Here is a 15,346-nt window from a genome sequence, read left to right as displayed (position 1 = left end):
AGATAAGTGAATCTCTGAAAATATTGAAACACCGATACGAGAGAGCGTCGGTAATAATTTTCCGGAAATTGTGTATCTCTTTCCCGGGATATTCCTACGTGAGCCAGTTGGCTACGGCTAATTGCAAATGCGTTTCTCATACGGGCAATATTGTTGCGAAAGTGTTCGGTATCGCTAAGTTGTCGAATATACGTATACCTCGAAGGATATGAAAATTTATTTACAGGTATTACACGAACTTTTCGAGAACTAAATCTTGCAAATAAGATTTTCATACGTTGAAAGCCTTTTCTCCTTTAATTATATTCTCCTATATATATGTATATTTCTCATTGAATCTTCGAACAGATCTCGTTGCAGCTAAAGCTCCTCCTCCGTTCACGTTATTTCAGCTAACTGTACGTACAGTACTAACTTTTGCCTTTCAGCACGAACAATGGCGAAAAAACGTTCTTTCGCGAATTCGACGAATTCCGAGGAACCTTCGCGGAAGGGCGGGTATCGATTGCCTTTCAAACGGCGATTCCAATAATTCCCCCCGAAAATCCGAGCTCGTGAGTGCGGCGATCGCGGCCACGGATCGCATCCATTTCCGGCGAGGACGGTTGTTTACGGTCGCGCCGTCTCCTGTTGACCCGCGCGATATTATTCGAAGGCGCGTCCGTCACTTTACGTGGAAATTCGCATTAGTCCCTGGGGGTGTCTTTGTCGAAATAAAAGTGCAACGTCGAAAAAAAAAAAAGGTGAACGCGAGAGAAAGAGAGAGAGAGAGAGAGAGTGAAGTATCTAGAGAGCGATCGAGCGATCGAGCGAGAGAGAAACGGAATATCAAAGAGAGGAACAGAGAGGGGTAAGGTTCTCTTTACAGCGCATGCACCAACCCTCTCCCTCCCTCTCTGTCTCTCTCTCTCTCTCTCTCTCTCTCTCCCTCTTTTCATTTTTCGTCGTGATCTCTGTCTCCCTCTGAACCCGCTTTTTTCTCTTTCGCTCGCACGTAAGCGTCAGTGAGATTTATCTGGCGATGCGAGATCGCGAAACGCGAGGGTTTCATGTGCGTACAGGTGCATGTGGGATGCACATGCACCATGGTGACCGGTCGGTTGTGTGGGTGTGTATGGCGAGGGTGATGGAGAGGGTAACAGAGGAAAAGAGAGCGAGAGGGTGGCCGCGTGTCCGGCGAGTATTAAAAAGAGACGGGGAATGGATAGGGTCAGATAGGCCGTTGGAGAAACGACGAGAAAGAGAGGTACGATCAAGGGTGCGAGTGGGACAGCTTCCAGTCCGTTTCTCTCGAGCACGGAAGGGTGAGTCAAATGAGGAACGAGAAGGACCAGAGCTGGACCAGAGCTCAGCGGAGGTGGAGAAGGACGATAACGGAGAGGAGAAACAGGAGGGTACCGGGAATAGAATGAGATATGCAGATAGAGAGAGGCCCGAACGAACGAACGAACGAACGAACGAACGAACACCGGCACCACCAGCAGTTGGGTAGAGAGGTCGAGGAGAGAACGAGAGAGAAAGAGAGCGAGCGAGTGGGGCCAAACGAGAAAGAGCGGCTGATAGCAGGAGGAGATGCATCGAGGGTGCAGGGGAATGCAGGGGGGAGGGCGAAGCAGCAAGAGGAGAGAACGGAACGCGCGAGAGGGACAGAGGGAGATGGTTGATTCGGAGCGGAGTCGAAGCGGGATGGGACGAGGCGCAAAGGAGACGCAGATGTGCAGGCGGTAGTGCGTCGAACGAGGAGAGGCATGAGCTGACCAAAAAAAAAAAGGACGGACGCTTCAATTCATTGATCGCCCGACGGTCCGAGCGGCGACGCGCGGGGTAAAATAAAAAACGCGGCTAGGCTAGCAGGCTGGAGGAGGGGGGCCTGCCAGTAGCACAGGTGGAGGTGGAGGACAAGCCGAAGGGCGTTGCGAAAAATCTCCGCGCAAAAAGTGCGCACGCCACCCGCCGCTCCTCGTCCTCGCGTTCCAGGAGCATGGTCGCTGGAGGATGGAATCTGACCAAGGGGGAGGCTGGCCGGCAGAGGCGGCGGCACCCGGGGTTCAGGTGGCGGGGGAGGCGAGGTGGAAAAAAGGCGAGGGATTTACGTGCGACAGAAAATCAGCAAACTCGATCTAACGCGTACTCTCTTTTTCTGGACCACTGCGTACATGTCTGACCGGTGAATCGGTCTCGCGCGCTCCTCTGATCTCGCGTTTTCTTCCTTTTTCGCAATTTCAGAGCTGTCAGCTAATACGCGCGCGTATATACCAATGAACTACGAACTGAAAATCTTTTTTGATCTCGATAATCGAAATGCCAGATTGGCATTACTACGGATCCCAGGGTTTTTCCATTCTTTTTCCATCTTCTTCCAACGTTTTTTCCCTAATTTTCCCCGCTAACTTTTACCTACCTGCCTACCCACCCTTCCCCCTTTTTGCCACGTACTTTCTTCTCGTTGTTCCCAGCGCGCGCGTATACCTATGTTTCTTCTGCTGATCTGCCGCGCGTACCGGTAAACATCGTTTAAAACGCGAATCAACATTCGATGCAGAATATTTTAACGATGATAAACGCGACAACGATAATCGTGACAACGAATGCGTGCTCTAACGACGAGTATTGTACGAGGGGGTAGGGAAAAAATTGTCGCGATGATACCTGTTCAAAAATAGACTAATTCGACTGTTGATGAACGATAAGTCACGATTTTCGCTGTGCACTGCGCGACAATTTTCCTCCGAACACGGTACGTGAAAATCATTTTTACGAAACGTTTTTTCAAGGATTTTTTCAAAATCATTTTTACGCGGAGAAACAACGATACAGCGAAGAAAAACCAGAAAAAAACATGGAGAAATGTTTCTTTGTGCGTTTCTCGATTCGCGGAAACTTCACCGTAGCTCGCGACGGAAACGTCGGCCAGAATTTGCCTGCTCCCGCCATCCCGAAAGTGGTTCCCGAAAAAATTGCTCGAAACGCGATTTTCCTCGGTCGAAAGAGCGAGCAGGTGATCATCTTTTCGCTACACCTGGCCCCGGGCGAGCGGGTTGAGATTGGAGAAATGCTTGAAAGGTGAAAACGAGTGTCTTGGAGGAGGTCGAAAAACGCACAATATCCTATTTTTCGTTCCACTCGAGCGGCTGCTCGCGGTCTAACCCGGCGTTAGGAACATCTGTATTTTGGGAAAGGGCTTTTTGCATTTTGGAGACAGATGCAAATGAAAGGGTTCTTCCTGGATGGAAGAATGCAAAGGAATCGCGGCTTTGCTCGACTGGGTCCTTTTGCGAATTCTTTTCATCGGCAGCGGCTCACATTCTTCTCTTGATGTGTATGATGCATCTGCCTCAAACAATATCCTGCGATTTCGCTCTCAAATTCACTCGCGATTCACCGCGGTCATTGTGCTCTCGATCCTCTCTCTGTTTTTTTCTTTAGGCCTCTCCCGGAGATTCTGTCTTGCACGCGAAATAACCCCTTCGCTATCCCCTTGTGCAAGTCTCTCGGCTTGAGAACGATTCGTTGACGAACGATTCGATTGGAAATTTGTCGCGATCGAGATATTCCGTAGTGATCAACGTGCGTAAAATTGTCTTGGAAGTGGTCGGAGAGTAGTATGAACAGGTAATTCGTCAATTAAAATACGCGATATTTTTGAAGGAAAAGATTTCATGGATGTGATTGAAAATTTTCAAACAGTAGACAATAACGAAAACTTCGATTGTAACTTCTTGTTTGTCATTTTGCGATTAGAACGTATTATATACCTAATGTCCAATTGAGAAAATTATGAAATAGTTGTATCGTGGGTTGCTTTAGTGAACTTATTTATTCAAGTACTTTTTAGCGCATGAAATGCAACTCCCTTCACAGTATTCGACGTTTCTCCCAAAAATGTCATTAATGAAAAAACACTCGAGACATTTTCTACAATTATTCAAATATCTTTGAAAACAGTGGAACTACGCCGACAGAACCTACCTATCGCGATATTCAACTTTAAGGGTTAAATCACGTTAAAGGCAATCGCATTGAGAAATTTTCGCGAGTCGTAGAAAAGTATTCGCGGCACAATGGACGAGAATAATTGATGCTTTGAAAGCGAAGGCTGGGGTCAGTAAAAATACAGGTTGCGACATATTTATACAGACGTTTAAATATTCAACAGACGCAGGAATGGAGGAAGTTGTGGCACTGTACAGGAAATGAAATGTCACGTTGGCGGACGAGCACAGTTACGCTCCTCTCCTCTGTAATTAATTATTTCTTGCGGGAGAACTTGATTATTCTAACACATGCTTTGTTCGTTTTTCCAGAAAACAGAAAAATACTAGAAAGCTTTCGTACAACCTCTAATCACTTGTACTTCTTTGCACGAGAATATTTCCGCGACGAACACCCGGTATATTCCGTTCAAATTTTCACGTCTCGATACGTTCGCGAGAAATTGATAAAAGCTGAACGGTTAGCGAGAATTTTTAACGAAAATTTCTTCCACGAATTATAGTAACCAAAAATCTAAGGTTAGTCAGTAGCACATGCGAATTTCCGTGACGAACACTCGATACGAATGCCGAAATTTTGAAGTTAGGGGAGAGCTGTCAGAGAGGAAAATATCCTCCTTTCGTAACATATTACGCGAATTAATTTGGTGCAATTGAGCAGAAACGCTTTAATTGATCCTTTTAGGGGAGGGGAATTACGGTCGTATTTTTTTCCTTTTCGGACCTCATCTTTCAAGTGTAAGGGCGATTCGCGTGCCCTGACAGATGCGAGAAAATTGGGAGTAGTAGAGGTATACTGTGGAGCACCCTTAGTTAGGGGCGCGGAGGAACCACCAGGTAATAATAAGGATCCCCGACGCCATTCTTCGTTCGGCACGTGAATTTCAGCTTAGACGTGACTTATTCAAATATTTACCTATTCAAATGCAACCTTCCTTGTTGATTTCATTCCCAAATTCTAATGTTCGAAGCTAGGCATCTCGTAGCCTATTTAGAATATTCAATCCGTAAAAATAAATCGGAAATTTAAATACCTTCTGAAAGCTTCGCCGTCAAGTTCTTGGAAATCGTGGATATTTGAAATTTTTCCGACGAATCTATCGGGCAAATGAGATCCTTATTACGAGAGGGACAGAGTCTTAGTGTCTTCGGTTTAATTTCCGTTGAAAACAGGAGACAAAAGGTGCATGTACAACGGCGAGCCTTGAAAAAAAAACTGAGAAAGACAGTGGCATCCGAGCTTTCATTAGCGTGTCTACTTGGGAGATTAGTACGCTTTACCGCGTGCCTCTGTCTTTGTCTCCTTTCCTCTTCCGCGTTTCTGTAGAGAAGAAAGGCATGCACTCAGCGGCCTGCAGCTTTGAGGATGGACTCTCGGACTTTACTTCGTCTCTATCGCGTCGGTGAAGGGAGGCGTACTGGGAAAAAAGGAAGCTGGATCGGACCTTACGCTCAATTCTACCGGGATGCTTGCGCATGTTTTCGCAAGTTATCAGCCAATGTCCAAGTTAAACACTTTGCCGGATGTTTAGAAATGTGCCTTGATCGTGAAACTGTCGGATAATGAGAACGGTATTGAGCAAGGCTGCTTGCGAGTGCTTTGAAGATCTCCATCCCTCTTGAAGATTACACATGTAATACACCAGGTAAGAACGTTCACGTGAAAAGGGAAGATCAAACACTGGCGTAATCACGAGCTTACTGCAGAAGCTGCGCTATTCTTCTGCGAAAGAACAAACGTCAACCGTGGCCATCGAAGATGCTCTAGACGTAGCGATGGAACAACCCTTGCGAGCCTGGAGAACGTGTAGACTGGAGCAGAAGTGGTGATTTTAGAAAAGTGATCGCGAACCGGTAGATAGTAATGGGAACGGAATTGAGAATGGCTGCTTGGAGGTCATTTGGAGATTTCAATCCTTCTTCAAGATTACACACGTACAGTGCCGCTTGTAAATTTAATCGCTCAATGCAAATGTGCGATGTAATTCAGTTCGTTTCAAAATCCATTTGGTTCAAGTCAATCAAATTTCAATTCTGTTTATGAAATTTAAGGTTTTGTATCGATCTTGGCAGAGTGAAATTTATCATTCCCGTTTAATTCATTATTCTTCTATAGTTACTGTATTTTAATGGATGCGACGAAATTTTCGAACGATTATTGCTACGTAAGAACATTGACATGAAAATGAGAAATCAAATGCTACAATGGTACCACGAAGATGCTCTAGACACTTGCTGCCTTCGACAGAATAACCCTTACGACGCTGGAGAACCTAGTGATTTTAGAAAAGTGCCTCGATCACGAACCCTCAGATAACAATAGGAACAGAAATGAGCAAGGCGACTCTTCAAGAACGTCGACGTTGCACGGAGAAATGAAACACCACCATAGATGTACCCAATTCTTCCATGAAAGAACAAATCTCAACTACGATGATCGAAGCTGCTGTAGACGTGGCAAAAGACACTTGCATCTCCTGCTGGAACAACTCTTAATACGCTGGAGAACGCGTAGATAGGAGGAACAGCGGTGATTTCACGGTGAATGCAACCGCGACCATGAATCGGAGGTGCAGTTGCGGTCATGCACACGATCGGCGATGATAAATCTTGGTTTTGGCGGGGACTCACCTTAGGTGATCGTCGCTCCTGGTAGACAGAGGGGGGCCTACGTCACCGTGAGCAGCAGCTGCCGGTACGTCATACTTTTTCTTTGTCTCAAAGGACCCTTCTCTTCAGTCGGTGCTCTTTGGGGCACGAACGGGGGCCACGCGCCCGCGGCAGATGTTCCGTGACGCATGCCCCTTCGTTCCTGCGTATTACGTACTTATACTTGGAGCCCGTTCGTGCAAGCAAGGCGCGTAACACGCGACCGACCGACCGACCACCGATCGATCGATGCATATGCACGATTCTCTCGACGCGCGCGCCTCGAAGAATGCGACCGAGCGCCGATTGAAGGAGGGCTGACTCTTGACTCTTTGATAGATTGCACGCATGCCGAGCCAACCCTTTGCACGCGCGATCCCGCGTTTTCCGGATGGTCAATGACACGCCAGTTTTGCGGCTTCGGTTAAAGTATTCGGATTCGATGCTGTTTCTAACGATATAACTTTAAGATATTCCAAGGTGGGTTATGCAGTTAGGGACCTGAGACCAGTCGGGTCAAAATGGACCCATTAGCAAGTTTCCAACGGGGAATTTTTTTGGGTGACTGAAACGTGATTAAAAAACAGGATGTACCAATAGATATGCAGAAAGCAAAGTGGGAAAGTTACAAGTGTATTTTTTTTCGGGAAGTTGCTAATGGGTCAGTCTTTCTAATGTTAGTTGGTATGCATGTGGACTGGAGGAATTCGGTGAAATTCGAAAATTAATTTTTGGGAAAATAACGAGATTGAGAAGCACGTAAGATGGTGTCCTTATCTTGTTTCTTCTGTGAGAATTCATGATTTAGAAAGCTTTTACTAATGTATTAAATAAGAGTAAGGTATTGACCTTCCTTTTTTATCTTAATTTGGAAGCAGAAAGAAATAGGTTAGAGATGGATGAACTAAATATAGGTTCGCATAATTTGTGTTACATTTTCCTTGTATTTGATACCAATGAATATTGTTACCAATGATTATTTCTTCCTTAGCTGATTTTATTGTGTAGTTTTATTGGAAAATGAACCCATCATGTGTAACACTTAAAACGACATGAATAACACGATTTGTTTAGTTTATCTTCCACACTTATGAATTAAAAATTTTCTGAATGATTTAAAATATATATATATCATTCATCTGATAAAGTATTAAAAACGAGCAAGATATTTAACGCACCAATGAATAAATAGAACAACGATTGCCAATATATCGTCGTATGAAAAATTATATTAGAATGTGACCAATAACTCGAGGAGAATTTCATTCCCGATGAAATAACGGGAGTAACAAGAAAGCTGTGATAATAATTTTAACTTACACAGCTGTTTTGTTGCACGGCAAATATTCTATTTCAACGAGTTCGCGTGGTTGCGAACATGTTTTACTCGAGTCCTTTGACGCTGATTGAACGACGACTTTGAAATGGATGTCAACGGGTGCGGAAAAGTCTGACTCGTCTCTTCGAATGTGAATGTTCTTTGTAAACAGCAGAAATCACGCACAGGCTTTCTGGGCGTGCTGAGAACAAGTAAGTGTGTGTGCATATATCTCCAGAAGCCGCCCAGCGCGATAACGCCGAGCAGTGTGATAAAGAACAATTTAACGGTCTTGTTAAAGATACGAAATACGCCTACTGCGATAAAAGTGAGTCGCCAGCGTGCTACGATCGTTTGTAATACGCATTAAGGGTATCGAGCGATCGTGTAAATAAGAATAGCTGTATTATCATAAACTGCTTGACATCTCGTATCATAATGTAGGATTTTTCGAAAAATTAACAACGACAAATTTCTGTACGCGTAATTATGAAAAATCGTCGTGGATTTTAGATCGTTTGAAATCGAACAATTTCAATTGACAATAAAAAAATGTCAGAGGTGGTCCAACCCTTTTAGTATGCGAATTCTTAATTATCGCACATATTTTGGTTAATTAAGCGATCGAGCGAAAAGTCAAATTATAAGGAAGTTTTCGGAAGGCCCGTAAAAGGGTTACGAAGTAACGGAGAGTTGTAAAGGGAGGTACGGTATCGGTTGGTGGAAATTTGTCGAAACCGGGCAGCGCTTCTTACTAGAAGAAAGCAAGTCCTGGTCAAAGTGGTTGGCATATTTAACTCTAATTCAAGGAACCCGGTACCGCCAATTATCCCCTACCATCCTTCTACTTCGACAAAGTTCCCGAAAACGTAGCGAAGCGTTAAAACGTCTATAAGGCGCGCGCGACTCTCGACATTGGCCCCTCCCGAAAGCTTGCGACTTTACGCTTTCGTTTTTCCACCATGCTTCCCGGGCTTGGTAAAGAGCAATCTCGACGACTGACCGATTAATGTCCCCGCGGCTGAAACGTCGCTTCGGGGCCATTCTGCGAAATAATTAATTATACGAAGGATCTTGTGAATACGAAAAACGCTTTTCCATTTACTCTATTACCGCTTTGAGACGCGACAACGGCTGAATTTCCGCGGATCGCCGAATAGAAATCTACTATATACATACAAACACACCTACATACAGGCATCCGTGTAGACTTTGAAATCAATAGGGCCGGAGGTAATCTCGCGAGCGTTGGCTGCTCGGCAAATTAATTTCGCGAATTGAAAAGGCGACCCTTCAGACGCCAATACAATTAACCCCGTGGAACTTTGAACTTCATATTTTATACGGTCGGCGACATCGGCCAAATTGAAAGAGACAATTTTTGCGGCGAGCACAATCGCGGCAAATGGATGCCGCGGAAACGCACAGGCGGTCTCGATTCGATGAATTGCCCCTGGTCGACGCTTCCGCGCTTCGTGTGGCTATTGGGAAATAAAAATCGAGTGAGAACGGGCCACCAACGGCATTTTTCTGCTCGCGAAGCGGCGTGCAGAGGGGCGAAGAGGTGGGGAGAAAAATGGGGAGGGTAGGCGAGTTAGGGAAGCAGAAGACACTTCTTACTCGTAGCACACGTCGTCACACCTGACGTCACACACTCGTTAGGGGGCAGATGGCCCCCCTCTCAAGCGTGACGTTGGGCCCACAGCGGGTACCTGGCGGCGTCTCTACCCATGGGGCCTCCTTCCTTTCTCTTCGTCTCACTCTGGCCCTCCCTCTTTCTCTGGCCGTGTCGCTGTCGTCGTTCTCCCCTCGATCGGCGGTGGCCCATAAGGTAAGGCAAAATAAAATAAAACTCCTGTCAAGGGGGCCCCCTTTTTCTCGCACACACGCGCAGCTGCTCAGGTAGCACGAGCTACTTCCACATTAGAGGACGGAACTACCGTGGGGTGCCTTGCAGCGTGCTCCATTGAAATTCCGTCTGGCCAGACGCCCGGCTGCTCCCTCACGTGCTGCCTGCAACGCTATAATCGAGGGACGACCAGCGAGAAAAAAGAAAGAGATTATTAAGGTGACGAACCTTCGATCGATTTGTTCGACTATTAGGATCCTCGCCGTGTGGTATGCTACCCTCGGCGGGGAGAACGGTGCAATATTTTATGTTGGAGAGACGAAACTGTTCGAGTTCCTCGGGGGAATTGATTAGAACTTTTGATGTTCTTGTGGAAGATGTGTTTCGACTTTTTGTAAGGATTGTAAGTCACTTGCCATGAAAGCCTCGAATTTTTAATATTTGAGAGTCTCGAGAAATTAAACTTTCTACCAGGAAGTACGAGAATCTAGAGAATTTCATTGTGCTTCTCAAATTGAACGTTCGCCTATTGCTTTATTAACGTCGCTACAAAAGGGCGGAGGATTTAAGGAAAACTTGGTGTTTATGACCCCACTGGTCGTTTCCTTCGACTGGGAACAGGATCCGAGCTAATTATGGCGGCGGCTATAAAATGTACAAAGGCTTGGTGCAAAGTGAGACGGCTCATTGTGCGACGTGTTCCTGTAAAGTGGCTAAAGGTATCTTAAACTGTTCGAAAGTGGTCAGTAACGAGAAAGGCTCGGCTGTTTTGTACGACTTGGTTAGAAGAGAAGAACTACAGGCCGATTTGTCGTCGCTCGTAAATCCGTCCCACTAATTCTCAGCACGAGACTTCCGGCCAAGGCGTTGCGGGGGCGTTTCGTGTGGTAAACATAATGTCGTGGCCGTAAAACCTTTTGTCTGCGCGGTGTATATACCTACGCTTTTCCTCACGGACTGAACGCGTGCCTAGCTTGTCTTTTTCCAACTCTGATACACCTGGAAAGTTTGCCAAACTATGTCCGGATTCTGCGGGGAAATTCAGGCCCCCTTTTCAGCTGGTCAACTCTACCAATTTGTTATTCTCGTCTTTTAGCCGCATTCACGTTCGTACGATAATAGTTTCTTCAAAATCTGTATGTACGTGTGTTGCTGGTTTTATATATTTTTTTCTACTTCACTTTGTCTCATTTAGACTCAGGAATTTTTCAGAAAGCAATTTTTGATTTCGATAATTATTTTAATAATTTAGTTACTGGTTGAAAAATGTCAAGTGTGAAATTTACTTGATAAAAAAGCCAAAATATTTGGAGAAACGGAATAATTCCTTTTTAAACCGGTTCATTTGTTGCCTATATTAAGAAAGATTTTTACGTCGAACTCATCAAGTGCCGCGTATTCTCTAAAAATCCAAATTACGCCTGCATCATTTCACCTAACAACCGACACAATTCCTACTTCCCTCCCTTTCCACGTACCCTAATCGTGCGCTCAACAATAAACCAACAAAGTTTCCTCTCATTCACCTAAAACCTGATTCATCATTCCGCGTCCAAATCAATTCTTCCACGTTCTTCCAATACTATCGTCTCGCCAGACAACTCCTCTCGTAGAACATCTGCGAGTTCCTCGAGAAACCTATCCAGACATCGTTTCTCGCCTCTCGACGCCAAACTCCGTTACACTTTCGACGCGAGCCCCGCACGTGCTTGTTAAAACCGAATGCAGAATCATGCGGCCGCAACGGGTCGTCGACTAAAGTGGCCTCCATAGAAGTGTTTCTCTATCTTCTCCTCCACCCTCGCGAGCCTTCCAATTCTTCGGTTGTTCGCGACAGATTGGCCGGCCCTCTCCACGATATCCGGCCCCAATTTTCGAGGCTGCCTCTCTCTAACGGGAGCTTAACAGCATCAAAAACGAGCCGGCATCAGAAAACGTTCACGATCGAGAGCAGCCAACGCACAACTGTATCGTATATTTTTTTTCCCGTGCGCCACACAATGACTTCGGAACATATGTCGAACCTCGGAGTTTCTCTCGGTCGCATCAAGATACGTTATTAACGCGTGCCGGAGGAGGGAAACGGTTCGTTCCCGTAGAGGTAACGGTAGCAGATAGACAGAGAGTGAGGGAAGGTGAAGGAAAATCCATTTTCACGTCGAGAGACCGACACTCGAGCGCCTAGACACGTGGGTGGAGGAAGCAATAACGAGAAAGATGGGGTAAGTCGAGCCATCTGGTCCGTTTCGTACGCACGACCACCTTGACGGCCTTTTAAATTCACCAGAGACATGCACCTTGAGACCTGTCTGGGCCAAGGACCCTCGAACGCTCGGCCCTTTAAAGATCGACCCTGAAACGAAGACACCAAGACCTATACCTTTTACCCTTGGCCGGCTCACCTTAACAACCTCGAGGGTAACCGCACTATTCAATGGTCCGGCTCTCTCTTTATTTTTTGATATGCTTACGTGTACCACGTTCTTGTGTTCCGTCGATTTGGATCGTGTTTCCCTACGGAGATCTTTCTCTCTCTCTCTTTCTCTCTCTTTCTGTTTGGTTTGTATCGGGTTGAATGGACTCGGTGGGTCTGGTGTGTTTTTTTTCAGTTTCTGATTGGAAGCGAGGGTTCTATTCGTCGATGGCTGTTTCTCGTTGAATCGACTCTAGGCGAAGAGTACATATTTTATTCCTTATTATCCTTTGAGTGCTGATAATTAATTGCAATCGCTTTTGCTATGTTAAATTGTTAAATATCGCGCGATGTATTTGTCGAAATTGTCGCGTGAATTATTTACGATAATTTCATCAAGCAGTCAGAGGTGATAAGCAATGCATAACGACGCCGTATCGAAGTTCAACGCGCAGTGAATATTCCAATGAAACCTTTATTAGAAACCTTATTATCGGAAGGTGAAAAAGTGTGAGCCACCGATGTATTACATCGCGGTTAACATCGCATGTAAACAACGCGGTTAATTGTAACACGGCAAATGATCTGAATATCTATTAACGTTACGCGGATAGAAACAGAGAGAGAGAGAGAGAGAGGGAGGGAGAGATAGAAGGAGTTAATGCGAGCGAGTTAGTGTGAGTTAGCTAGGGGGAAAGTGGCGTGCATGTGCTATTTACCGCGAAGATTAACGTATCGTGAATGGTCTACCGACAAAGCCAAATTAATTCACAAATCGTTCTTGATAGAGATCTCGAAGGGATCGTCGGTTGCGCTCTCTAATCGATGCACCGAGTGTTCATCTTCGTAAGTCCTGATCGTGTATCGGCCTGTAGAGGCAACAGAAACGAACGGAAGTCGAAGCAGAGGAGATCGTACGAGACGCTCGACTCTACGTACACACACGTATGTATGTACGCGTAATCTGCGAGTGGATATCGAGAGATGAAAAAAATTGCTACATCAGATGCTGCTACGGCAAGCATTTCTGACCCGTATCTCGTGTAATACACGTTGCTGCCCCCTTCCCGCCGTGTGTATGCTCCGCTACTTTTGTCTTCTTACACAGCGGGCTCACCCCGATCTCTGTCACGGGACTCCGCCGCGCGCAAGGGTGCATCTCGCGGACCCGGTTCACTACGCTCGTAGGCACACATGCACTTTTGTCTACGCGGCGCGTGTGTGCCGACTTGGCGAGCACGGGAGCAAGAGAGAGAAGAAGTCAGACAGGCCACGGAAGAAGAGGTACGTCTCCACGTTAGAGGGACGGGGAACGAACGGTCGGAGAAGGGGAGAGGGAAGGTGAAGAACGATGGGGTGAGTTACCGACCCGTTGGGGATGGGCTGACAGTGAGACTTTTATTAGGGAAGGAATCAGCAAGCATGATTATATACCTTAGAGCGTCTCCATCTCCGTTTACCAGTTCCTCCCTACTCTTCCTATCTCCTCCACCTCTCCCTACTTCTCGTCTGTCCGACAAACCCTCCCCCGCATGTCTAACCGCCCTTCTTCCTACTTCGCGCTGCCACAGTGCTATCGCCACTGACATTGCACGACGGCGACGACGACGACGACGACGGTGACGAGACTACCACGACGACGACTACGAAGCTGCCACCCCGCCGCAGCTGCATTGTCAACCCCTTCCCACCGTCAACCCGTTGCTCCCTGCACTCGTGTATGCACGCATTGGCGTAGAACGTTGCGAAATCGACCGCGGTGCGAGAACAACCGATCGTTTAGTCGCGGTGAGTTTCGTTGGGTCAACCGTTACCCCCCGCGTCTCCTCTTGCTGTTTTTCTTTTTTTTTTTTTATCGCGCTTTATATATACTATCGTGCCATCTTCGGGATTTACTTTGAGGGGGAAGTGACGTTTAGAGAAAGGGTCGAAGGGTGTTCACACTCCGTAGAGTGATTAAGCTTTCGAGAGAATTGGTACTTACGATGAACGTTGCCGTGGCGATGTGGAAGATGCTGTCCCCTGCAACAGACGAAACACGAATATGAGGTTCCTCTGAAATATGAAATTATTCTCGGCGAACTCGATGGAACGGTCTTGTAAAATCGAGTGATATATGAGAAAATCCAAGTTAAGAGTGGAAGGATACCGTTTCAGTTTGAGCGAGTCGCGGGTACGACGAAAGATAGCTGTTCGTCTTAAGACGGGAGAAAAGGTGTCGTCGCGTTGTTTCAACGGGCATAGGTCTTGAATAATCGAGTACCGTTCGAATCCCTTGCGATATTACCAAATTCGTCGTCCGGGAGATGAGAGCGCAGAGAGAACAGAGCCGTCCTCCACGAAATTTGCATCTCTGCTTCGCCAATGCCGCCCAAGGCGATATTGTCGTCACAATGAAACCATCCCTGCCCCCTCCTCCTCCTCCTCCTCCTACTCCCCCCCGAAGCTCACCATCCCGCCCCTCGATACACACTCCGACACAGCGATGTCATGTGCGGGTGTCGCACTCGAACTTTCGCCTCGAACCAGATGCGCAAAACTTCGCGAATTCTGATCACGCATACATCACGGCACGACTAACAAAAAATTTTTATCAGCCTTTTTTGTTTTTTTCGCCCGTGTGTGTGTGTGTTTTTTTTTCTATTTTCGAGATTCCCTCTGGGCGCGGGTAAAAACCTTTTGAAACGGCCGCGCGTCCAGCGGAACTTGCGCTAGAGAAAAATTTAGATGCAGATGACCAGCCTGGACGCTCAAACTTTTTAATTTCGAATTCCCGACCCGGCACGGATTTAGTTTCCGATGGGTATTACCGGTGAGAAATGCTCGCACCACCTTTCTGCTGATTTACATCGGCACCGTCGAGCGTGACATGTCGCCGTTGTGTCTTCAAGTTCGTGTCTTTGCGAATTAAATTGCCGTGTTAGTGAAAAGGCAATTTAAAATTAGCAAAGGTGTGCGCGAGTGTGCGGCGCTTATGTAGGCGTGGAGACACGGTAGGAAGGCAGTGGAAAGTATTAAACTGACGAAGCTTGTAACGAGATTTCGTTGAGATATTAGGCAGGTTACAAGCACTTGTACGAATGTTCAGGTACCTACAACACTGAGATAGTTTTTAAGTGCGCTGT

The 15,346-nt window shown here is 46.4% G+C and overlaps 1 long non-coding RNA gene across 1 annotated transcript in view; it reads right to left on the bottom strand.

Annotated features, from left to right (window-relative positions):
* LOC108575380 overlaps window positions 1-15,346 on the bottom strand; it is a 127,452-nt gene that overhangs the window by 58,396 nt on the left and 53,710 nt on the right. The window contains exon 3 of the long non-coding RNA XR_001891429.1: window positions 14,206-14,243. This is a non-coding gene — a long non-coding RNA (uncharacterized LOC108575380). The remainder of the gene's footprint in view (window positions 1-14,205; window positions 14,244-15,346) is intronic.

The sequence above is a fragment of the Habropoda laboriosa genome, unplaced genomic scaffold (assembly GCF_001263275.1).
Source record: "Habropoda laboriosa isolate 0110345459 unplaced genomic scaffold, ASM126327v1 scaffold143, whole genome shotgun sequence".
Classification (NCBI taxonomy): domain Eukaryota; kingdom Metazoa; phylum Arthropoda; class Insecta; order Hymenoptera; family Apidae; genus Habropoda; species Habropoda laboriosa.
This window is presented reverse-complemented; position numbering and strand designations above follow the sequence as displayed.